Raw genomic sequence first — 27,825 nt, forward strand, 5'->3', positions numbered from 1 at the left:
GTTGATTTAGAGGTAGTCCTTGACTTATGAAAATTGGGGTGGAATTGCTGTCATATGTTGTTATAGTCATAAGTGGCAGGTTTTGACATATGGATCAGATTTTGAAATAATTTTGATGGTAGACATTAAGTGAATGACAGTGATTGTTAAGCTTCCCCAACGGGTGGTTTTTTTTTTGCCAAAAATTGTCAAAAAGGTAACAAATCATAATGATGTGACCCTAGGATGGTGCGACCAGTCATAAATATGAACTGGTTCCCAAGTGCTTGAATTGTAAACATGTCATTGTGGGGGTGGTACCACACTCATAAGTGGAAGTACAGGTGGTAAGTCACATTTCCCAAGTTGTAACTTTGAATATAGCACTTAACAATAGCACTTAGATTTATGTACTGCTTCACAACGCCTTACAGTCCTCTCTAAGCAGTTTACAGACTCCCAGCAATCTGGGTTCTCATTTTATCAACCTTAGAAGGATGGAAGGCTGAATCAAACTTGATCCAGTCAGGATTGAACTCCTGGCAGTGGGCAGAGTTAACCTTCAAACTACTGCACCACTATCATTAAAGAATGGCCATGAGCCAAGAACTACAGTACCTGTACATCAAACTTAGCCCAAAAATCGAGAGTAAGAAGAAAAAATTAGTACCTTCATTCCCGTTATTGCAATAAAATAAGCAGCTACATATTTTGGCACAAATAAGTTATATCCTATTAGTTTGAAAAGCTCTGAAAGCAATTTTGTGCTTCTAACTATTATCTTTTATGAAAACATTTATCTACTACTGACGTAATGTAAAACTAAAATACATTTTCGGGTGGGGGGAGATTTTGGGATCCTGTCTATTATTTTCTTCTGAAATGAAATAAGTTGAAATGTTAAGGAAACAAATCTATTTAAATAACCATATTTAAATAACCATATTTAAATAACCATATTTAACCATATTTAAACCATATTTAAACATATTTAACATATTTAAACATATTTAAACATATTTATAACCATATTTAAATAACCATATTTGGGAAGAAATATGTTTAGAAACATGCATTTTGAACAGAGCCTTGGGGTATTCCACTGCATACTTCCCTACATCCACATGGAGGGAAGTATGCAATAAGCTCTGTATTTAACCAATGTACTTCAACATCTTCATCAATGACTTGGACGAGGGGATAGATGGGGAACTCATCAAATTTGCAGATGACACCAAGCTGGCAGGAATAGCCAACACTCCAGAAGATAGGCTCAAGTTACAGAAAGATCTTGACAGACTTGAACATTGGGCGCTATCTAACAAAATGAAATTCAACAGTGAAAAAAGTAAGGTTCTACATTTAGGCCAAAAAAACAAAATGCACCAGTACCGTATATGTGGTACCTTGCTCAATAGTAGTACCTGTGAGAGGGATCTTGGAGTCCTAGTGGATAACCATCTAGATATGAGCCAGCAGTGTGCAGCAGCTGTTAAAAAAGCCAACACAGTTCTGGGCTGCATAAACAGAGGGATAGAATCAAGATCACGTGAAGTGCTAGTACCACTTTATAATGCCTTGGTAAGGCCACACTTGGAATATTGCATCCAGTTTTGGTCGCCACGATGTAAAAAAGATGTTGAGACTCTAGAAAGAGTGCAGAGAAGAGCAACAAAGATGATTAGGGGACTGGAGGATAAAACATATGAAGAACGGTTGCAGGAACTGGGCATGTCTAGTTTAACAAAAAGAAGGACCAGGGGAGACATGATAGCAGTGTTCCAATATCTCAGGGGCTGCCACAGAGAAGTGGGAGTTGGGCTGTTCTCCAGAGCACCTGAGGGTAGAACAAGAAGCAATGGGTGGAAACTGATCAAGGAAAGAAGCAACTTAGAACTAAGGAGAAATTTCCTGACAGTTAGAACAATTAATAAGTGGAACGACTTGCCTTCAGAAGTTGTGAATGCTCCAACACTGGAAATTTTTAAGAAAATGTTGGATAACCATCTGACTGAGATGGTGTAGGGTTTCCTGCCTGGGCAGGGGGTTGGACTAGAAGGCCTCCAAGGTCCCTTCCAACTCTGATGTTATGTTATGTTATGATTAAGTCTGAATAGAATACGCTGAAGAACTGTGTCACACCTCAGCCTTTCTTCAGATCACAGCAATATGGATGATCCTGTGTGGTCCAGAAATTTTCCATACTAAATCTATTTATTACTTATTATTATTATTTATGTCTGGTTTGGTTCTGCAACCCAGCAAGAAAGACACAGACTTCAGAGGATAATTAGAACTGCAGAAAAAATAATTGCTACCAACCTGCCTTCCATTGAGGACCTGTATACTGCACGAATCAAAAAGAGGGCCGTGAAAATATTTACAGATCCCTCGCATCCTGGACATAAACTGTTTCAACTCCTACCATCAAAACGATGCTATAGAGCACTGCACACCAGAACAACTAGACACAAGAACAGTTTTTTCCCGAAGGCCATCACTTCACTTAACAAATAATTCCCTCAACACTGTCAAACTATTTACCAAATCTGCACTACTATTAATCTTCTCATCGTTTCCATCACCATTCTCTTTCCACTTATGACTGTATGACTGTAACTTTTTTTTGCTATCATTAAGGGTTAAATTGTACCTTATGACCATCATTTGTGTTGTAAATGTTGTACCTTGATGAAGGTTTTTTTTTTCTTTTATGTACACTGAGAGCATATGCACCAAAACAAATTCCTTGTGTGTCCAATCACACTTGGCCAATAAATTCTATTCTGTTCTGTTCTGTTCTGTTCTGTTCTATTGGAATAGAAAGTATATAATAACCAGTTTGGTCTAGTAGTCAAGGCACCAGGCTATAAAGGAGGAGGCCATAAGTTCACATCCCACCTTAGCCATGAAAGCCATATGGGTGACTTTGGGCCAGTTACTCTCTCTCTCTCTCTTCCCAATTCACCTCACAAGAGTTGTTGTTGTGGGAAAAATAACAGGGGGAAGGTTTGTTGGTGGGATACAAATAAATAAATACATTGAATAATTCAATCATTACAGGGTGCTTCCAATATTTTTGGACCACCTTGAAAATACCAGACCGGCATGGTTTTGCAAGAGGTTTGGAAAATTATGGAGTTCATCAAAATATTTTAACATTCCTCAGAAACTGTAGGTCCCATATAAGGGATTTTGGTGCATTCCTAACTTTTACGCACATTTTAAAAATACGACTTAAAAAGCATATGGAAAAGTAGTATGGGGTTAATTTTTTAACTAAATAGAAGCTTAATGTGAGCATAGGGCCAAATAAATTTACTGATGTACACTTGAAGAACATGATTTAAAACAAAAGCCAAGCAGTGACACAAACTAGGAAAAAACATTTCCCCATTTGTCTTAGTAGCCCATCTTGATTTAGAAAAACATAGTGAGGCCCCAAAGCAGTGAAAACAAAAGAAATAAATTGCATAATCCATTGCATTAAATGGTTCCTGTCACTTTCTCTTATTGAAAGCTAGCATCCTATAAGTAAAGACTGTAATTTTCTTTTAAAGGGTTTTTTTGATATAAAAATGATGACATCGTAGGAAATATCTTTGGAACAATTTAAAAAGAAAAAGAAAAGAATGTTTTAAGCCAATATATTTCCTTTGCCACCTGCGGGTCTTGGCAGCAACACAAAATATTCCACAAAGAACTTCACTTTCTAAGTTGTCAAGGCAATTCTTGACAAAGCTCTGTTTTTCCAACTCTTTATTGTGCACAAGTGTCTGAGAGCATTATGGAGCATAATATAGATATTTTTCTTAAGTCTGTCATGCTGCAGACAATGCTAATAAAGAACCGTGAAAACCATAACAGCAGATGCTAGTCTCACATTTGGAAATACCAACCCTTCTTTACTTCTCAAGTGGTATAATTTGGGGGATGAGATTGTCATATAACATTGATGTTGCTCTTTTTAATTAAATTGCACAAGTATATATATTCCGTGAGACTAAGGCAATGGTGGGTTGCTCCCGGTTCTGTCCGGTTCTATAGAACCGGTAGTAAAATCAGTGGGAGGCTCCACCCACCCGCCCAGACATCATAAATGACCATCTGTGCATGCGGAGAAGCGTGCGCAGCTCCATTGTGAACCGGTAGTAAAGGTAAGTAGAACCCACCCCTGCACTAAGGAAACTCTCTGAATACCTTTGCAGACACATAGCATAGTGCTGTCATTCCTCACAATGAAAAGAAGAATACTTCCTGGTGCTACCTGCCAGTCAGCTGCTATGATTTTATAGAGCTGGAAAAAAAACCTGGATATCATGAGCATTTTGTTTAGTTCTTGAAGATCTTGAGATGCTTTGTCTCATCTGGTTTCCCCAAGAGATTGTAACTCTCAAGATACTAGAAACATGGGGGGGGGGAGATTGGTTATTGCCATGCTTAGTAGAGATTTTGGAAGCTTATTTTTTTATTTATATTTAATATTTTTATAAATAACTTAGAATAACAGACTTGGAAGGGACCTTGGAGGTCTTGTAATCCAACCCCCGGCTCAGAGGAAACCCTATACCATTTAATACAATGGTTGTCCAATCTCTTCTTAAAAACCTCCAGTGTTGTGGAGCACCCACAATTTCTGGAAGCAGGTCGTTCTATTGATTAATTTCTCCTTAGTTCTAGGTTTCTTCTCTCTTTGATCAGTTTCCACCCATTGCTTCTTGTCCTGCCTTCAAGTGCTTTGGAGAATAGATCGACTCCCTCTTCTTTGTGGCAACCCCCAAAAAACTTGGAACTGCTATCATGTCACCCCTAGTCCTTCTTTTCATTACACTAGACATACTCAATTCCAGCAACCATCTTTATATGTTCTCAACTGTTCTCAAACACACCTAATACTCCCTCCTCTTATTCTCACAACAACAACAACCCTGAGAGGTGAGTTGGACTGAGAGAAACTTCCAGCACTTCTAGAGGGTGCTTGGTTGGAGAATGCTCATTAGCAGCTTAATGCACATGTGGAAGACACTATTGTCATAATCCATTTTTTTTACCTTATTGCATTGTATGAAAATTTTCATTGTATGAAAAACAAATGTGGTCCTTCCACTGTTGACTTACCTTTCAGGATATTCTTTTATTTTGTGGCCTAAATATAATGGTTTACTAGTTCACCCTTTTAGAAACTATATATTCTATCCTGTATATAAAATTCTACCATAATTAGACTTGATGGTATCAGCCTAGTACTTAGAAGAGAATTTATATCACAGATCTTCTCTAACAGTTTAGCACAGTGAGTATCTTTTGATTAGGCAGCGCTTAGAACTGAGATCTTATAAACAGTGGATTAAATCTCATTCCTCAGGAGGGAGTCCTTTATGTTCAGTGCTTAAGGTTACTTGGCACTGTTTTGCATGGCCCTGGTGTTTAAGAGAAACATCTAAGGTGGCATGCTGGGTTTGTATTTTCTGATGTCTTCATTTTACAATTACACTGAAACACAATAAAGAAAATCCCTTATACAGTGAAGCCAAGAATCTCTGGTTGCATAGTAAGTCATACCACCTCTCACCAGCCATGAGCCATCCAGCAAGTTAAGCTGCCAATTATTCTGCACTGCCAGTTCTTCCTCCAGGTTTGCCGTCACCTCTATTCTTCTTTTCCCCTCTATCCACTACTCCTCAACAAGTCATCGAATTCCATGCATAAATCGCATTCACAACATTCCACAGCTCCGTTGGTCATCCTCTGGACTCTAGAATCCAAGACCATCCCCCCACTATGACTAGATCACCACTTTGGAAACAAATTATGTCATTCCCTAGGCTTTTTGTCTAATTTCTTTAAAAGCTTGTTTTAATGGAAGTACAGATAGTCCTCCGTTTACAACCACAACTGAGCCCAAAACCTCTGTTGCTAAGTGAGACCGTTGCTAAATGAGTTTTGCTCCATTTTATGACTTTTCTTGCCAGCGCGTTTAAGCGAATCACTGCACTTGTTCAGTTAGTCAACCAGGGCGGTTAAATGAATCTGACCCCCCACACACACACCATTGACGTTGCTTGTCAGGTCGCAAAAGTTGAAATAATTAGGAAGATGATGGAATGTGCAGAGATGAGTAAATTGACATTTGAAATTAGACACCAAGATGATAAGTAATATTATAAAATATGGGATTTATTCTATAACTGGTTAGATAGGAAAATATAAAGATATATTTACGAAAGAGACGTGTATTTTGAGATTGCACAAGAAGATATGTAAACATCCCTTCAACATATTGAAATCGTTTGATGTGAATAATTTTTTCTCTTTTTTTGTTGTGGAAAAATAAAATTTTCATTTAAAAAAAAAAGGTCACAAAAGTTGATCACGTGATCCTGGGACATTGCAACCATCATAAATATTGTCGCCAGTTGCCAGGCATCCAAATTTTGTTCACATAATCATGGGGAGGCTGCAACAGTCATTAGTGCGAAAAGGGATCACAAGTCACTTTTTTTCATTGTGGCTGTAACTTTAAATGGTCACTAAATGACCATTTAATCACTTACACTAAGAATCTAAGGTATTGCTAGTCTTGTAAGTCAAGGACTTCCTTTGCTTTCACATGTCAGGCAAATAACTGATTTTAAGGATGCCATGAAGACTAGTAACAGTTTAGATTCCCAGTCTATCTTGGTGCTATTTCTACCTCCCTATCTTGGTGCTATTTCTACCTCCCCAAGTGGCACGGCATGAGTTTATGCTTCAGAACTACAATGAGTAGTACTTAGGAAGCCACTCCAATCAAATCTGATTGTGGTTCTCCCCTCACCCCCACAAATGCCACAATAGTCAAATCAAAGAGATTAAATGCTATTTTCTTTTGCAACAGCAGGCTTATTAAATGGTCCCCTATACTTCATTAAAAGCTGTTTTCCACCCACCCCACAAGTTATGATTTGCCTTTTTTTTTGAAAATTGCCTTCTGATTCTCCGGTGAGAATTCATAAGACCTCCCATTTCACCAGCTACCTCCACTCAGCCCTAAGGAAGTTCACTAAAACAGCGGGAAGGTGTTTGAAATCGTATCGTTCCTGTGGTGCTGCCTGTAATGAAGCATCGTCTCTTTAACTGTATTTTTAAAATCCATAAAAGAAAGGGGAAAACATGGAACGCCGAATTCTGAAAATAAACTCTTTTAATAAAGTAATAATCCAGATTTTGAGGCCATCCTGCAGGAAAGCTAGAAACAGAAAAAGAAGGGATCAAATGAAAAAGGTTTTCCCCTTCCATTCATTACCACATTCAATTTTTTTTTATGTAAAGATAGCAGAGAACCCTCTGTAGGATTTACAAACATCACTGGAAGATTGAACCACCATATCCAGAGACGTATCCAAACACAGCACAACAAGGGCCTCTGGTGGCTCAACAGACTAAGCAGTCTGTTATTAACACAGCTGCTTGCAATTACTGCAAGTTCAAGTCCCACCAGGCCCAAGGTTGACTCAGCCTTCCATCCTTTATAAGGTAGGTAAAATGAGGACCCAGATTGTTGGGGGCAATAAAAGTTGACTTTGTACATAATATACAAATGAATGAAGACTATTGCTTAACACAATGTAAGCCACCCTGAGTCTTCGGAGAAGGGCAGGATATAAATTCAAATTAAAAAAAAATTAGCCAGACAGAAAGAGAAACAGACTTAAGACTACTGCCAAGTTAAAGTACAAGGAATGAAGAAACTGGCAAATAGAAGCGTGTGTGAAGCTTACGATGGAGCATTGTGCCCAGTGGTGAAATCTTCCAAGGTCTGCTACCAGTTCGCTGTGTGTACGTGTGCGTGTTGTGTGCCAAATGCACACTTTGCATGCATGTGCACCACAGGCGCTACCACGCAGCACTGAAAAAGAAGGCTTAAGAAGCCTTTTCTAAGGTAACAGCGGGGCGGGGGAACAGCTGTGCTGCGCGATTTAGATTCGCTAGAAAGCAGGATTTCCTGCTTTCTAGTGAATATAAATAATGCGGCACAGCTGATTGTCAGAAATACCGATTTATTCAAATCTGTAGCATTTTTTTACTACCAGTTCGCCCAAACTGGTAGCTTTTATTACTATCAGTTCAGGCGAACTGGTCAGAACCAGTAGCATTTCACCCAATTATGACCCTCTAAGCCCAAGAATAGAGAATGCTTCTTTTCAGTGAATTCTCTTTGACCAGATCTACCAGGAAATTTGGGCATGGTGGCCGAGTAGTTAAGATGCCGGTCTTGTTGACCAGAAGGTTGGCAGTTAGTCAAAGAGAAGCCTCCACCTCCCTCCCTCAAGAAACTCTGGGTTGTCACTATCAGTTGAAACTTACATGACTTAGTTAAATAGATAAGAAGATGAACTAGAGAAATAGCAATAGCGTTTAGATTTCTATACTGCTTCATAGTGCTTTACAACCCTCTCTAAGCAGTTTGCAGAGTTGCCTATTGCCCACAACAACCTGAGTCCTCATTTTACCTACTTCAGAAGGATGGAAGGCTGAGTCAACCTTGAGCTTGGTGAGATTTGAACTGCCAAACTGCAGGCAGCCAGCAGTCATCAGAAGTAACCTGCACTTCTGCACTCTTAGCACTGTGCCACCATGGCTCCTAGAAATAGTTAAAGTGAACTAAAACATTTAGGATGGTTCAGAGAGCCCAAGATCCAAGGATTAAAAGCTGTACAGGGCACCATCTAATTTTTACAGCAAAAACGGCATTTCCTCCCCAGAGCACAAAAGCCAATCAGAATGGAAGGATAAGAGTGATATACGATCAGGAGATATAATCTGATAGGAGTATGAAACTTTACCAAAGAACAAGGGAGCACCCCCTGACCAGGCACTCTACTGATGACACATAGAAGAAGGTTAATGTGGCTTTTCTTTCCTGGTGAGCTGGGGACAGGAAGAGGACAATGCCATACATCCACTGTTGTCCTTGAGAAATGGTGTGCGATCCATGGTGGCTTTGCTTCAAGCAGAAACCTATGGGTCTGCCTAATGTCTTCAAATTTAATTCAAATCCATTTAAGTGCCACTGGATAATTATGAGGTCTCTTAATTATTATTGTATCTCATCATCCCTTCTCCATGCACTTCTTCCTTAGAAGCAAGGCTGAAATCCAGCAGGTTCTGACAGGTTCTGAAGAACCGGTAGTGGAAATTTTTAGTAGTTTGGAGAACCAGCAAATACCACCTCTGGCTGGCCCCGGAGTACGGTGGGAATAGAGATTTTGCAATATCCTCCTCCCAGGAGTGGGGAGGGAATGGGGATTTTACAGTATCCTTCCCCTGCCACGCCCACCAAGCCACGCCCACAGAACCAGTAGTAAAAAAATTTGGATTTCACAACTGCTTAGAACTTTACTAAACTTTTACAAACTTTTAAGTATTTGACAAACAGAGTAAACGATCCAGTGCAGTTATCCAAAGTTAAAATGCTGGTGGTCTTTGCATCGCTTTACAAAATCAGAAGTTTTTTTTTAAAAACCAGGGCAGACAATCTCCGATGAAGCAAAGAAGTAGGAAAAGAAAGGAAAACTCAGACAAAAATGATAGTCTGGCATCTTAGAAGAAAATCAGTTCTTTAAGCTTGAAGAAGCTGGAAATACCTAGAAGATAGATTATTTCTAGAGCAGTGTTCACAGAGAGGGAGAGAAACAGAATTGCTGCAAGTAAAATGATGCTTCACTTGTTACCATGTAGTCCACTTGTGAAATAATAATCTACAAAATAGTTTAGAGTTGTTATTTTGTTTTCAATTTTATCATTACTTGATTTATGTATATCATTTATATCATGTAAAACAACACCATTTGGGGAACCCAATAAAACAACATTGCTAAAAAAGAAAGAGGATAAGAAAAATAGGTATTATATATGTAATCACAGTGACTGCCAACATTTCTTTTTAAGTTTCTGTAACTTGTTCACAGCCATTTTCACAGAACATCACATTAAGTGCTAGACTTAGATTTAGAATAACTTTATTGTCACTTTGAATGTATATTAATTGGCATACATTAAAATGAAATTTCATTGCATATATCTCTCAAAAGATCTCCACCTCTAACATACATTAACATGACAAAATAAATCCATCCATCCATCCGTACATACATACATACATAATTATGCCTATACGCACAGATATTATATGATATGGTGAAACAACACAGTTTAGTTTGGATGTATACATGTACATGGCAAGAGAAACAAATCTTGCAAGTTTACTGGATGGATGGCATAGGGAACAAAGCTGTTACAGAATCAGGAAATATTTTGAAACCTCAAAGTAGAAATACTTTGGAACCTCCTCCCAGAGGGGAGCAATAGAAACAGACTGTGAAATGGGTGTGTGAGGTCTCTAACAATGCTTTGAGCTCTAAGCACATAGCACTGATAAGCAGTTTCCTGAATGACAGGAAGCAAGCTTCCTATAATCTTCTTGGCTGTCTTTACCACTCTCTGTATGGACTTTCTATCTGAGGCACTGCAGCGACCAAACCAAACAGTGATGCAATTTGTTAAAACGCTCTCGATCGTGCCTCTGTAAAAAGTGACCAGGACAGAAGGAGAAAGATGTGCTCTCCTCATCCGCGGCAGGAAATGATAGATTTGGATATTGCACAGATTCAGTGAGTGGAATAGAGCAACTACAATAACAAAAGTAAACAACATTCTTTCCCCCCATGTATAATCAATAAATAACTCATCAAGCTTATAGGTTTCCTATTAAAGCTTTAATGTTACAACAAAATTTACACAATACAGAAAGACCTGGAGACTCTAAGCTCAACCATAAATCAAAGTATTGCCCATTTATTGCATTGATGTTCACAAGAGTGCTGATATCTATAAGAGTATTGATATCTGTAAGAGATGGGCCATTTTTTATGCTGGACTTCCCTGCTCCTCCTCCTATAGTCATGGAGAAAGCACTCCATGGCTATAAGATATTGTCAACAGCATTATTATAACCAGCAAGTTCATGCATTTCTTAGATTCAGAGCAGAGAAGATACTTGAGAAAAAGAGAAGCACATTATCTAGTATTTCAGAGAAATTTCCCCTTATTTTCTCCAAACCATTTTCATCTGAAGTTGCTGTTGTGCATAAAAAGAGAATGTTTAGGATCATCTCTTGAAGGGAACTTGATGGCCACCAAATACATGGAAGAAAATCAATGGTGCCTATATTATTAGGTAAGTCCTCAAATGCATCCTAAGGGTGAAATGAAATATTTTGGCCAGCTTTGATACTTCCAAATGCAGAGAACTGGGGCTAAGAAAAGAAAAAAGGTACAAGGGAACAATAATGCCCTTTTCCTGAAGAACTGGCTCTTATTTCCAATGCCAATAATTTAGTTGTATTGTAACCTGAGTGCAAATAGTACCTACACTCATGGAACTGCAGTGGTGGCATATTATTACTGGATCACCTTCAAGGATTTGTTGCAACACAAGGCATTTATCCCTAGGAAAATACCTAGTTTAGTGGATTAATTAAGAGAAAGGCTCATGAAAATCTGTCCAATTGCATTTAATGCTAAGTACAAAAGAACAGAGTAGATTTTATGCCAGCTGGCATGCAAATAAATCCTATTTTATCCTGAAAAGCAAATAAAAGTCAATAAAGAAAAGAAATCTATCAAGCCACAACAAAGGTACTGAAAGTCTGATGTTCTCAAGTCCTCAAATATCCAGGAAAAAGATAATCTATTTGAAAATTCTATAACTTCATCTCGGTTTCAAGGCTACTGAGCCAGCACTGTCTGAAGACAGTTCCATGGTCAGGTGGCCACCACGATAGCACAAAGTGCTGTTACTTTCCCACCTTAGCAATGCCTATTTATCTACTCAAATTTACATGCTTTTGAGCTGCTAGGTTGGCAGGAGCTAGGACGAGGGTGGGAACTCATCCCGTCCCATGGAGCTTGGGTCTTGAACCTGGGTTTCCAGCTGACAAACCCAGCATCTTAACCACTGAGCCACAGCCCTATATTGAGTCCTATATTCCCAGTACTTTATTCACATTCAGTGGATTATAGCAATGTATCAAGTATGTATTTGTGTATATAATTTTATTTACACGTTTGCATATCATTTTCATGAAAAGTCGCTCTGGCTTTATGCCAGGGTTTGGCACAGAAATCTTTACAAAGCGAGATGAAAAGAGCTTGGCAGGCTTCATTATTGGAAACTTTGATGTGCAAGATGTATCTTTAGAAAGGGATGACAAGAAGGGATTTATTTAATGATGCATGGGTTTTTTTAATCAGTCGTATGGTCCATCAACTTTTCAGTTTAAGCATTGGAAAAATTTCTCAGCCAGGAAATACCTGGATGATCAAAATGAATCAGGTGAAATAACATTTTAGCAAAATTTACCTGTTTCTCATATGCAACAGGCTAAAAAGATCATACAAAATGTGTTTATTCATTAGACTAAAATCCAGAATTTCGTCCAAAGGCTTGAGCAACATTTGTTCTCCCCACACACACACACAGTAGCAACCCTATAAAATATAATGAACATATAGAGAGACTCACATAAAGTCACACAGTGAATTTCTATGGCTGAGGATAGGTTAGATCTGGAGGTTTCATTATCCAGGTCCAACAACTTAGTCACAACATCACATTGGCAGGAAAACAATCCATAATTCAGATCTATATCTAAATGTTACATAGCAGAAATATCCACATTCAAGAGCCCAGCACTTTGGCTCCCCTTAATGTACCGTGGATGAACTGGCTAGAGTAATTTTTAAAACATCAAATTAAAGTTACTTAAAAGTACTTGGAAGCACTTAAGGCTGAGAGTTGAAGGTAAGCGTAATGCACCTGATACTTATTTGAATGGGAGATCATTAGGAAAATGGGATACATAAAAGCACATTTTAAAAAAATGTTCAGTATAAAACCTATCAGCACCGTAAACACACAGTTCTTCATAAATATACAATTTCCTTTCCTTTCCTGGGGAATATTATTTAGCCTCACATTAATATTTTTGACTTCTTTCCAAGGACCTGACTCACAATATTGGAAATCAACACGTCAGAGGCTACCAAAAGACATATGTACCTAATGCACCTTCAAAATTATCGCACCAGTGTAAGAAGGCAAATAGCTAGCCTTTTAAAAACATCAATTTAACAGATTCCTTTCTAGCAATAGCACTTAGGCTTATATGCTGCTCCATGGTTTACTGCTCCATAAGCAGTTTACAGAATCAGCATTTTGTCCCCAACAATCGGGGTCCTCGTTTTACTGACCTCAGAAAAATGGAAGGCTGAGTCAACCTTGAACCCCATCAGAGTCAAACTCCTGGCTGTAGGCAGAGTTCTGCATATACTGCATTCTAACCACTGCACTACAGCAGCTCTCTTTGTGTTACTCCAAAACCCAAGGAACCAACACTACAGAGGCAGTACACAAACAAGCACTCAAAGACTAATACTCACTGCTCACTACTTCACTCTTTCTCACTTCTACTATACCCCATCTTTCTGTTCCTTGAAATACTACTCCTTGTGAGTCCTACTGTTGGAAAACAGTAGCTTTTTTCTGTTTTAAGCCGATTCTGGCTACTTTACATACTTCCTTCCATCTCTTCCAAACACCAACACCCTCACACCCAGCTGCTTCTCTGCTCAGCTTAAATAACCAAGAGATGCTGTGCTGGCTAGGGCAGGGGTCTCCAACCTTGGCAATTTTAAGACTTGTGGACTTCAACTCCCAGAATTCCTCAGCCAGCTTTGCTGGCTGAGGAACTCTGGGAGTTGAAGTCCACAAGTCTTAAAGTTGCCAAGGTTGGAGACCCCTAGGCTAGGGAGAGGCCTTAAGGGCAACAGCAGCACATGTGAGGGGTCCTTGGTGCTCTCTAAGCTTGGTTGCTTTCTTGAAGACATTTTGTTACCCAAAGTAGTAACATCATCAGTGCTATCAATAGCATCATCAGTGTTATCATGTCTGCAACAGTGGTAGGATTTAAATTTTTTTACTACCGGTTATGTGGGTGTGGCTTGCTGGGCGTGGCCATGCGGTGTGACAGACAGCACTTGGCCTTCTGCATCCCTTGGGAGCAAAAATGGGCCACGGATGTGCCCCCCCTGTGCCCCATTTTGGGCCTAGTAGGTTTCCCTGAAGCCTCCTAGGAGTGAAAATGGGCTGCGGGGGAACGTACTGCCCCCCACACTCCATTTTGGGCTTAGGAGGCCTCCCTGCACTTACCTGGGAGCCAATAGGGGTGCGTGGGGACTCCTGGAAGGCAGGGCAGGAAGGGGTGGGGCCAGCTAGCAATTTAATTAGTTGGTTTGCCCAAACTGGTCCAAATTGACTGGTCTGCAAGGAAACAATCAGGCTTAGCGAGCACCAAGGACCACTCATTTCAACCTTATGAGCCACTCTGTCACCAACAGGAAACATGATAATGATGTATCTTAGTCAAATGCAATATATCTTCTGTAGGTGAGAAGGCCACCAAGAAGAGCAGGGTTTGTAATGATAAAATGTTCAAACCAATTTCTGTCTGAAGACATAAATCCAGCAGAAGAAAATAAAACAAAAAATAGATGTGAAATGACAATGCATTATTAGGAGGCATTTATGAAGTTGTCCAGAATAAGGAATTATGCAAGTACCCTTCAGAGCTATCATGTCCTATCTGCAATGTCTAAAAATATCTATTCCCTAATTTTAAGTTGAAGGCTTTGAACTGAGTCTCTGCAAGTTGATGCAATTTATTGACCACTTTTATTAAATGTGGTTTTGCCATGGTCTTCCTCCTGAAGGTTTTGCAGCTTTCCAATTTATATCGTAACACCAACCTGGTTTACTTCTGAGCCAAGGTAATAATATGATTACAGAATCGTATGCATTCTTAAAGATGAATCCATTTATTTTGTTCAAATTTCTGACTCTCTTCTTTGCAACGCAATGTCAGGAGTTAATTTTTGATTCAGATAACTGAAGAACATACTGCACGTATATAATAAAGCTGACATAATAGAATAGAATAGAATAGAATAGAATAGAATAGAATAGAATAGAATAGAATAGAATAGAATAGAATAGAATAGAATAGAATAGAATAGATTTTTTATTGGCCAAGTGTGATTGGACACAAAAGGAATTTGTCTTGGTGCATACGCTCTCAGTGTACATAAAAGAAAAGATACATTCATCAAGAATCATAAGGTACAACACTTAATGATAGTCATAGGGTACAATTAAGCAATCAGGAAACAATAGCAATATAAATCATAAGAATACCAGCAACAAAGTTACAGTCATACAGTCTAAGTGGGAGGAGATGGGTGATAGGAACGATGAGAAAATTAATAGTAAGGCAGACTTAATAACTAGTTTGACAGTGTTGAGGGAATTATTTGTTTAACAGAGTGATGGTGTTCGGGGAAAAAACTTCTTGTGCCTAGTTGTTCTGATGTGCAGTGCTCTATAGCATCGTTTTGAGGGTAGGAGTTGAAACAGTTTATGTCCAGGATGCGAGGGGTCTGTAAATAGAAATACTCTTTGATGTTCCATTTGGTGTAGAAACCAGGTTCTCTTTACAGAAAGCTCTCGTATCATCATCAGCAGACAGAGTATGCCTTTATCATCTTTTAAAAGAATAGTCTCTCTTTTAAATCAGAGTCTGTGTAGATGCTGCTTTTCCATCTGAGAAACAATTCGATGGTATTCCCAAAGGTGCTTTTTCAGGAGGCAACTGGACTTTCTTGTTTTTTTCTTTTGAAGGTGTTTCACTTGTCACCCAAGAAGCTTCTTCAACTCTGACAGGATAATGAGGAATGGAAGGATTTATATGCCTTGCAGACAGCTTCTAATTTATATATTTTTAGAAAGTTGTTGAAGCAGTTGGAGGTTTATCTGATGGTATCTGTATAATTTGATGGTATGTCAATGAGCAGGTATGTTTGACATAGTTGGTACTTATATTGCTTCATCTTGTCAAAAAAATCAAAATCATATTGCTGCCTTAAGGCCAGATACAAACAAAATATTGAATAAAAGAAGTATTACATCCTTTGAGATATATATATTTCCCTTCCCCCAATACTCCCAGCAAAGAGTCCGTCAGAGGCCTTCCTTTTTTTTCCTTTTATTTACATAGATACATGTCCTGGCCACGTCTACCCACGGGCCTGCCAAGTTTCTGGAGATAACGAGGAAATTATAGATAAGGCCAGAATTACTCACGAATATATTCTTCCCTCCATGAAATAGTTAGCTCACACAAATTCATTGCTTTGTCCAAGACAAAAACCAGGAAGTCCGCCTCCTATTTATAGTCTCTGCAGATGTCACTGCATGACAATTATGACTTGGCTTTGTCCCAACTCTTCCGCTGCTGCATCGATCAAGTCTTCGTAATCTTGTCACCCAAAACTGCTCTTGGGCGTTGCCAAATCAGAAGAAGGCCGGGAGAATCAGGCGTGCGGCCCTCCTCCTCCCTTTGAGTGGGTGCCAGGGAGGGAGAGGGCTCAAGAGAAACAGGGCTTGCCAGGTCTTCTCCCTCATTTTCTGAATCATCCGAGTCCAGGAGTCTGGGTCCAGGAACCTGGGTCACAACAATATATATATATATGTCTTTGTTTATTCGGGTTTTCTCCCGCATAAAATTGGAAGTGTCTTGGCAACGTTTTGACGAAGTCTCATTCGTCATCTTCAGCTTTGTGCTTCTGGGAGCAATGTGTGATTGCAGCTGTTTCTTCCTTTTTAACTGCTAGTGGGGGTTTGAACTGATTGGGTGGGAGCTTGGCTGTGCTCTGATTGGATGGGGTTTTTTTTGTGCTCTGATTGGCTGGGGGTGTGTCCTGTTTGGGTGGGGGCTTGGTTGTGCTCAGATTAGTCTGAGTTGCAGGGGGATTTGAGCTAGTGAGTTGCATTGCTGTTGTTTGGCTTTGTGTTTGTGGTGGTGCTACATCTTCATAGTGGGTGTCAGTCTGCTGCATGTATGGATTGGAGGGGTTTGAAATGGCTAATGTTGCAGCTGCGGTCTGGCTTCTGGTCCTTGGTCGTGCTTCATGATCAGTGTGGGTTTGGGTCTGCTTTCTGGGTGGATGTGTGGTGGTGACATCCTGTGTGGACCTTGTGAGTGTGGGTCTGGTGTCATTCCTCGTGTTAGGGACTCGTTTGTCAATAAGGGCGGGTTTCCAAATGGCTGGTAGGCGGGAGGTATCATCTCGTTTGTTCATGCTGTGTGGGCGTTTTTCTATCTCATTGGCTTCTCTGATTATTCTGTTGTTAAAGTGTTCAGTTTTGGCGATAGTTCTGGTCTTTTTAAAGTCAATATCGTGTCCTGTGGCTTTAAGGTGTTGGACCAGGGAAGAAATTGGTTCCTCTTTTTGACTGAGTTCTTGTGTTCTTCAATGCACTTATTCTTCTGTTGGTTTGTCCAATATATGTGGTGGGGCAGGCGGTGCATGGGATTTCATATACTCCTTGATTTTCTAACTCAATTTTGTCTTTGGAGTTTCTTAGGATGGTGGATATTTTTCGGTTTGTGCAGAATGCTGTCTTGATGTTGTTTGTGGAGGATCTTGCTGATTCTGTCTGTGGTGCCTTTTATATATGGGAGGAGGGCTGTGCCATTTTCTTGTTCTCTGTCTTGGATTTTAGTGGGGGGTTCTTTTTGGATTAGTTTGGTAATCTTATTTCTCTGGAATCCAGAAAAGCCTGAAGATGATGAATGAGGCTTCATCGAAACGTCGCCAAGACACTTCCAATTTTACGCGGGAAAAAACCCGAATAACCAAAGATCTACATACAAATACCCACGAAAACCTCAGAAAACACACACACACACACACACACACACACACACACACACACATATATATACTTATATTACAAGAATCTTACCAGATTTCCTTCCCTTGAGAAATGGCAGATTTAGACCTAAGGATATGATCTCAGATATTTCTTCCCCCAAACTGAGTCCAAGATGGAAAGCAATCGCAATGGGACTTAGACTTATATATCTCTTCACAGTGCTTTACAGCCCTCTCTAAGTCAGGGGTCTCCAACCTTGGTCCCTTTCAGACTTGTGGACTTCAACTCCCAGAGTCCCTCAGCCAGCAAAGCTGGCTGAGGAACTCTGGAAGTTGAAGTCCACAAGTCTTAAAGGAACCAAGGTTGGAGACCCCTGCTCTAAGAATAGAATAGAATAGAATTTTTATTGGCCAAGTGTGATTGGACACACAAGGAATTTGTCTTGGTGCATATGCTCTCAGTGTACATGTGGTTTACAGAGTCAGTGGTTTACAGAGTCAGTATATTGCCCCCAACAATATGGGTCCTCATTTTACCAACCTCAGAAGAATGGAAGGCTGAGTCAACCTTGAGCCAGTGAGATTCGAACTGCCAAATTGCTGGCAGCCAGCAGGCAGCAGAAGTAGCCTGCAGTACTGCACTCTAATTACTGCACCACCACGACTCTCTCCTTACTCCCCCTAGAGGCCTCTCTCCTTCAGTTGGTGACTTTGTTCATTTCTTTTCCGTTGTCATAATATCATTTTTAATAAAGGAATGTTTACAACTAAAATGGAGCAATGGAAATGGTATGAAATCTAACAGTTGAGACTTGACAGCCATTACAAGATTCTGGTTACAAATGTTTTCCTAATAGAAATTATGATATTTTGGATCCAATGAGAAATGCTATCTATTTTGAACACAAATAATACAATAGTATGTTGATATGCTGGGCTTTTATTCTTTTATTAGGAAGCTGTTGGATTTAAAATTCATACTATGGTTTCTTTCAGTGGTGGGAAAGAGGCCTTAATGTTGCACACTAATTACTGTAGTTAAATCAAGCAGAACTCACTTTTTATATACACATTGACTTTATAAAAGTGCCAATTAGTTGAAACTAAATAAGACAAAGATAATTTGATTTGAAAATGTGATCTGTAGAAATGTGAGATGTATGCTTACTTATAATCAACTTTAATGATGGCTATAAATGTTAATTTTGCTAATTCAGCTTCAAGATTAAGTGAAGTGGCAACCTTCTTATTAATTTACTGAGGATTAACAAACACTTCGGAGCATACTTGAAAGAGGAGTTTAGTGCTGCAGGAATAAAACAGAGTTAGATAAAGCCAGATGTTCCTTGCAGCAGGAGACAGGTGTTTCAGATGTATGATGTTTTCTTTACAGGTGAAGTACCATTTACACTGTGGGTGATAATAATCGTTTACAACATCAGGGGTAGTGTTTTGGTGTTTTTAAAAATAAAAAAAAAGTTTCAAACCTGATTTCAACATTTGTCTGTGTGTAGTGCAGAAAAAAAAAGTTGAGGGACGAGAGTAGCTGTGGTAAATTATAAAGGGAACAAAAATAACTACTTTGTTAATCAAGTTTTTCAGGTGGCATCTGAACCATGTATGATCTGCTGACCTGCTGCTGGGCATGGCAGAAGAAACGGGTAGCAGTAATCAGTACATATTTTGTTGAAGCTTGTTCTGTTATCCTGATATTTGATTCTGAGTCCTTCTAAAGCAGGGGTCTCCAACCTTGGTCCCTTTAAGACTTGTGGACTTCAACTCCCAGAGTCCCTCAGCCAGCAAAGCTTAAAGGGACCAAGGTTGGAGTTCCCTGTTCTAAAGTATTGCTTGAAAATTATAGGGATACCCATCCTAAAATAAGAGGTAATCATTGAGATTAGGCATATAATCTACAATCACCAAAGGGCTAGTGAGGAAAAAAAAATGGGACCAAGTCCACCTTCGAGATGCCAATCTGAGTCAATCAAATTTCGAAACTCAGGCTCAGACCATGTATACCCCAATGATAACTTATGACTTTCCAACTTATTATAGGCAAATAAATAAATAAATAAAAACCTCTCCACAAAAATCCTCCAAAGTCTCGAAAGGCCAATGATACTGCATTGCTACCATCCCCCTTGCATAATGATAGATCATAGAAAACAGTGGTGGGTTTCAAAAAATTTTTACTACCAGTTCTGTGGGCGTGGCTTGGTGGGCATGGGTGTGGAAAATCCCCATTTCTACCCCACTCCGGGGGAAGGATACCGCAAAATCCCCATTTCCTCCCAATCAGCTGGGAGTTGGGAAGCAGAGAATAGATGCGGGCGGGGCCAGTCAGAATTTTTACTACCAGTTCTCTGAACTACTCAAAATTTCTGCTACCGGTTCTCCAGAACTGGTCAGAATCTGCTGAAACCCACCTCTGATAGGAAAGAAAGAAAGGGGGGGGAGGGAAAGCCTGGCCATTGGCTATTAAATGATTTCTTGTCCTGTTAGTAGACATTAGCTTAAGAAGTTTGTTTCTAGTCATGTAGGATTTCCCATAAGTGGAGAGGAAAACCTATTGGTCAGCATTCCCATCATTCTGGAGAAAACAAAACAACATCCTTTCCCTTGTGGAAGCAGTCCCTTTCAGACTCAGAAACCAGTAAACTGGGAAACACAAATTTCTTCATCTGTTTGGTCCCCATGAGTAGCCTTTGTTTCATAAACCGCTGCTGGCATAGATCTGCTTACACAGTATCAGGGAGATGTCATACAATTCTTTTTTTTTTTAAATATACAACGGGGGAATAAAATCACAATATTTTCTTTATCTTGTGGGGAAATTGATCTTAAGTCTATTAAGCACGCAGTCATTTAACCCAATTGAGATGAACACTAGAATAGTGACTTTTTCCCATGAAAAATCTTTTTCTGGCAGAAAATCAATGAGACTTATTTGAAATGAAAGACTTTTGTAATTAAATTTCACAAAACCATTGGTTTAATATCACCGCAATATTTACTGAAAAGGGACACTTTCACGTTGCTACCAAATACTTACGAGACCCAAATTCAGGGTAATGGCTGAATTCGATGGATGGTAGAAATCTAATAATTTCTGTACAACAGAGCCACATATTTAAGTGGTTTAGTTTTACCTGTTCACATTCCAAAGATGCATTTAATTAAGTGGTGTGAACAATTTTTACTGAATGCCAGACATCTTTGTGGAAGACTTACCAATAATTGCACATGAAGACATGCTTCTATTTTCAGTCACGTGAATCATCAGGATGTGCAGAGAGAAGAAGGGAATCCTTGGAGTAGTTCAACAATATTGTTCCACATGAAATGATTTTGACTGTTCAAAGTCACTCTGCATACTAAACATGAATGCTATGGATGCTACCAAATATGAAGCGCTCCAATCTTAATTTCTCTAGATTGGCTTTCTCCAACCTGATAACATACAGACGTGATGTCCAGCTCTCCAATTAGGCCACGTTGTCAGGAGATTCAACACTTCTTAGCACTGAATGCTAATTTAGGGAATGTGGTGGTATTCTTATTTTGATGGGCTTTAAAAATGCAACCCACTGACACACAACAAATAAGCAGTTTTGTAGGGCACATAAGCTAGTTGATGCTACCCAAGTCACTTGTTGCTAGAAATGATAAAGCAGTCTCCATCCACATTCAAATTTCATGTTTCACCCATTTGATTTGTACATGAAATTGATGTTCAGCTTCAGCAAAGAGCTAATTTCTTCAATCTTCAGGGGTAAGTTTTGGAAAGCTATACAAAACTCAAGTATCCCAGAGGACATGGTAAAATGACATCACTATCTTGGTTAAGAAGACTGGAAACCATAACTCTCCTTAACAGTGATTTGTTCCAGTTCCATGTCCAGCTTCTCCAATTGGCATTTTGAAAATATTTTCTGTCAATGTGTTATAAACAGGTCCCACTGAAAAGGCTTTGAACCAAGCAAGCAGGCAGAGAGAAGCCAACAACTGCTTTTCTAGCAGATATCAAGCATTCACTTGGTAACATTTGTTGGTGCTGCTGTCTTGGTTTACAACAGAATTTCTTCAAATTGGCAGAATTTGGCCAAAAGTGTCAGGTGCTCATGGTCCAATCTCTTACTTTATAAAAAAATCAAGATTGCCTTGTTTTGAAGGGCATCTCTATCAAGAGGATATATATTGCTTATCTGTCTTAATGCACTTTGATGATTACTGCACAACTATAAAATCTATCAAAATAATGGTAATATATGAAAGGGTATAAAAAGCACATAAACAGCTTCTTATGCAGCAAATGTAGATATGTGGCTATGATAGCTGCAGGAATGAGCAATATGCACTCAATCGGTTGCATGCGACCCCAAACGCCATTTTACAAAAATAATCATGTTCAGCTACATTGTCAACAATCATTGAAGGGGATTTTGCCTAGATTCATTCAGAATAAATAAAGATTTGGGATAAAAAAAATTAAGATAATTTTTTATCCTAAAAATAAGCTGGGTTAGAAGTCACAGTCTCCTGGTGTCTACCATGATTCCTTCACACTATACCAAACTGGCTCAGCCTATTTCTTAATCCAAATAATAACCACTGTTTGTTAACTGTTGAGAAGCTGCCAGCCAGGCAAGGAGGAGGACTCAAGCAAGCAATTAGCCTTGAGTCATTGCACCACAAGAGATTCAGGACTCTTGTGGCCCCACCAAGTTCCATGGGACTTTATCCGTTTGTTCCCAAGAGAAGGGAGCAATTTATTTGTTTGTTCCTAAGAGAAGGGAGATTCTTGCATTACAGGTAGAATGTAAATAGTTAGAATAATATAGGTAGAATAGTATACAATAGTTTGCTGGAAAACTTTATATGTGCATCTGGTTGCTTGTGCCTGCCATTAACACAGACAAGGTCATTCAGGTCCTGTCAAAAATGTTCTTGAACCACTATTGGCCTCCTACCTCCATCCAAAATTCTGGGATGCAGTTATAGCATGACATCACCTACTCTGCATCATTTGTCTTGCTCACAATAGCTTTTGGGTCCCTCAAAATCTAAGTGCTGCCCCAATTCTGCTTGGAATTGTAACAGAGACATATCTAGACAGCTGTGTGTAGGCTAATAGTTTCCCAATAAAGAAGCTTGACTAAAGGTAGTTCCTCTTCAAGCTGGAGTAGAATTTTAATTCTGTTGTTATTAAATATATGCGCACTTAAACAAATCAACTCTTTTTTTAAATAACTGGAAAATGATTTCTTCATTGATTGTCTCCATTATTTACTTCATCAGTTGAACTCCTATTATTTAACAACTTGTAAATTAATGTTAGAGTAGCAAATCAGAATTAATTAAAATGCAGAGAGGATCATAAAAGATGGAAATGAAATCAACTCTCGAGTCCCCGAATCAATGAATGTGTTTCTTCATGCATTCCCACCCCTTTTTCAAATGCTAATGATTTAAAAGTGAGCAGAAATGTAGCGAGGGATAGATGAAACCCAGTCATCTCGACATTAGAGATGAGAAATGAATTCATCAGAGATTTGTACAAGATGAAATCTACCGGAAACTGAACTCAGTGACCTAAAGCAGGGATGTACAACTATTGTGGCGAAGGGTAAAAGTGTGCCTGGCTATAGATATCATGGCGCATTTGCAGAGGTATAGCAGGGTGCTATCCTGGTAGACAACTGTGATGGTGACACACAATGGGTGTAATGGTATGTGAGAATAACCTTGGGAGATAAGGCAACAAGACACACCAAGTGTAACAATCAGATAAGAGGCAATTTAGCTTAGGAATGTGGGTGGGGAAAGTAGCCCAGGGGAAACTGTCCATAGTTTAGGGGCTGTAAAGACGGTGTGTGTGTGTGTGTGTGTGTGTGTGTGTGTGTGTGCGCGCACATGAGAAAAAAGTACATTCAGGAGAGAGAGAGACACACACAGAGAGAAACAGAGACTGAAAGACTGAGAGACAGAGACAGAGAGAGGGAGAGGGAGAGAAAGAGGTGGAGGGAGGGAGAGAGAGAGAGATTTAAAGAAAATTCTGTTTCTCTGTGTATCTATCTGTATGATTTCTTTTACAATTTGACTTGGGGATTATTTCCTTTTTTATTTCATATCACCTAAACTTTAAAGAAATGTGGCAGAGATCCATTACTATCTTGCCAATAAGATCTTAAAAAAAACATTTTCAAAGTTAGCAACATCATGGACCCTAATGATTCTAGAAAATCTCTCAAAATTTATTTTGAAGGCATTTATTCTTTTCCATTTATAGCCAAAATAGCTATATTCTCTCTAAATATTCCAGATGAAATAGTTAATAAAATGGAATCACCGGGCTGACATGATAGTTTATTTTGTAAATTTAAAAGCTTTCCTTCAACTTAGTGATGGGAAGAAAGCAATTCTTTTCACCCTGACATAGATGATATAGATATAGATTTTATAAATGCCAAATTAGGCTTTACCCAAAACTGTAAAGTAAACAGATTGCCTGTCATTTTCATTCCAAGGCTGAAATTTTGCCAGGATTTTAACTACAGTAGGACAAATGTAAGTCACCAAGTCTCTAAAAGGAATTTTAAAATGATACACTTACAAAACCTGAGGCAATTTGTATAGCGCAGTGCTTAGTATAGTGAACGCAGAGAAATCTAACAGATTCATGCAGTGTGACCAGGTAACAGAAAGAGAAAACAAAAGCCCATGAGGATTAAATATCAAAAGTCGATCAGGAGAGTATGTTTCCCATCTCAAGGAGGCTTCTAAAAAGACAAGAGAGAAGGATTAGGAGTGGCATCAAAGCAGTCTTCCAGTACTTGAGGGGCTGACACAGAAAAGAAAGGTAGACCTATTTTCCAAAGCACCTGAGGGTAAGACCAGAAATAATGGGTGAAAGATCATTAAAGACAGATCCAACCTAGAACTAAGGAGAAATTTCCTGATAGTGAGAACTTAATTTAACCAGTGGAACAGTTGTGGGTGCTACATCACTGAAGGTTCTTAAGAAGACATTGAACATCCATTTGTCAAGAATGGTATAGGGCAGAGCTGTCAAATTTGGGATGGATGCGTCATGCACTGGCCATGCCCATGCCCAGTCTAGCGAAGAGGGAAAAAGTCACAATATGTCACATGATGCCACGAGTTTGACACCCCTGGTATAGGGTATCCTGCTCGACTTAGGGTTGGACTAGAAGCCCTCCAAGGTCCCTTCCAACTCTGGTATTCTATGATTTTATTTTCTATTGACTGTTTGTTGATCTGTATTTTCTTTTCTGAGGCTGGCTAAAAGCAAGAAAATGTGAAAGCTTGCAACCACAGCCCTGGATCCAATGATCTCTCTCTCTCTCTCTTGTTCTCTTTCTCTCTCTCTCCTCCCTCCCATCCATATCCCTATCCATCCATCTCTCTCTCTCTCTCTTGTTCTTTTCTCTCTCTCTCCATATCCCTATCCATCCATCTCTCTTTCTCATCTCTATCTATTATCTATCTATCTATCTATCTATCTATCTATCTATCTATCTGTCTGTCTTCTACCCATCTATTGATCCATCTATCCATCCCCCTCTCATCCATCCATCCATCCATCCATCTATCCATCCATCCATCCATCCATCCATCCATCCATCCATCCATCCATCCATCCAAAGCTATCTATCTATCTATCTATCTATCTATCTATCTATCTATCTATCTATCTATCTATCTATCTATCTATCTCTATCATCTATCTATCATTTATCATCATTGGATCCAGGATTGTGGTTGCAAGCTTTCACATTTCGCATTACCTCGCTTTCAGCTTTTTTCACTTTCAGAAGTGAAAACAGAGATCCCCAAACAATCCATAGAGGATGCCTTCTTCTCTATTTTTAAATTCATGAATTAAGACGTGTGAACATTTGTGTGTAGGGTGTGTGTGCGTGCTTGCATATGTGTGCACCCATGAGAGATCCTTGTGCTGTATTTGCATCTAGACTTCAGTTTGTCAGAAATTAAGATCAACCTCTTATTTGCTCAATTTTTTTCTTTTCAACTTTACACTAAGTCTCTGATCTTGTTGCATATTTTCTTTAAAAAACATTTTTAATGAACCAGTAATGTTCATTCTGGAAACGGTTGTGTGAAGAGATTCCCTTGTGAAAATCAGTGGAGATCTACCACCACCATCCATTCATGAATATGCATATCCCATTACACTTACTCAGAATTTAATCCTAGGGAGTGAATTGGGGTTTCCTCCAGCTAAGTATGCATATAATTGAAGCTTTAAATTTAGTTTATCACAAAGTCAGCCAGATGTTCAGACTGGATTTGATATTTTTATCCACTTATTGAATCCTTTGCAAGGATCTGGGATGGGCAGGTGTCAGAGGTGTCGTCCCAGGATGTAAGCTGTTCAAGTAAAGCTGCCTTTTGCAATTGACTGATGAGGATTTTGTCAATGCCAATTGTGTTCAAGTGATGCTCTGGTTGCTTTGGGATTACATTCAAGGTGCTATTACTATTGGCAATACTTTTTGCTTTCTTTTGTCACAGTATTGCTATTTGTGGATCTTTGCATTTTGTTATCTTTTCCAGTTCATTCTCTTCTATTCTGCTGTCCCTGGGTTACTGCCACATTAACTACCCAGACATTTTTGTCTTTCTTATCAACAACTGTTAAATCTGAGTGTTATGCAGTAGGTGCCCGTCTGTTTGAATTCTAAAGTCCAAGAGCACTTTAGTTGCTAGCCCTGATTATTATTATTATGGTTTGTCTCACAGCTATTTGAAGAATTATAATTTATTATTATTTGAAGAATTAAATCCAAAAAACCTGATTTGATTACTATCTCTATAATGTCTCTCTGCTTGCAAAAATTATATAGGAGGCTCTGTTTTCTTTTTCATTGGGACTTCTGTCATTACTAAAGGTCAAAATCAGATATCATTTATAATAGTACAATATAATAAAGAGTTGGGAAGGATTTTAATTGATAGGCATGTATTGATAGGCATGTAGCAAGTGTGAATGTTACTTCTCTTTAGCTTGCCAGCTTCATTTTTCATTAAGACAGGCAATGTAGAGTTTTATTCTTATTTATTTTGACCTTTCCACCCCCCCCCCCCAAAATAACCCAAGATGCCATACATTTCTAACACACCTTCCTCCTCCTATTTTACCCATAAGAACAACCCAGTGCGGAGAATTGGGCTGAAAGTGACTGACCCAAAGTCATCCAGCTGGCTTTCATGGCTAAGGCAGGACTTGAATTAATAGTCTCCTGCTTTCCAGTCTGTTGGCTTCATCACTAGGTTTAGGTTTTTGGTTCCTTTTTTCTTAGTTAGAAGAAAACATTTTATATTGAAACATCTTTGCATATGTGTATTTCCATAGCATAGATTATATACACTATATAAGTTGATTCCAGCTTTCACTAAGTATTACAATTGGGTGACATTTAATCTTTTTAAAAGTGTCTTGATATAAAAGAAATACCTCTGCATTGTTAACATACCACATGTTGCCTTGCAATCTCAACCACCACCCAACATCTGACAAAAATTTTGTACATGCAGGAGTTTTTTCTATCTGTATAGCTACAATATGTGTGGAAGGAGGTTTCTATAGTTCTATAGCACTGGGGAGGGTCTCCACTGGGTGGAAACCCCCCAGTGATGGGATTCAAGTAATTTAACAACCAGTTCTCTGCCCTAATGATTTCTTCCAACAACCAGTTTGCCAGACTGCTCAGAAAGCTAACAAACGGTTCTCCTGAAGTGGTGCGAACTGCCCCACCCCCCCACAGTTTTCTAACTATTGGAGGTGTGAATGAAAGTTTGGAGGAGACCTTGACACAGTTGTATGACATTTAGACCAGAGATATCTGACCTTAAGCAACTTTGAGACTTGTGGACTTCAACTCCCAGAATTCCCTAGTCAGCATGTCAGAATTCTGGGAGTTGAAGTTGCCAAGGCTGGACAGTGGATACCCCCGAATTAGAGCTTTGAACAAGCCTGAGAGAGAAGAAAAA

The sequence above is a fragment of the Ahaetulla prasina genome, chromosome 1 (genome assembly GCF_028640845.1).
Source record: "Ahaetulla prasina isolate Xishuangbanna chromosome 1, ASM2864084v1, whole genome shotgun sequence".
Taxonomy (NCBI): Eukaryota; Metazoa; Chordata; class Lepidosauria; order Squamata; family Colubridae; genus Ahaetulla; species Ahaetulla prasina.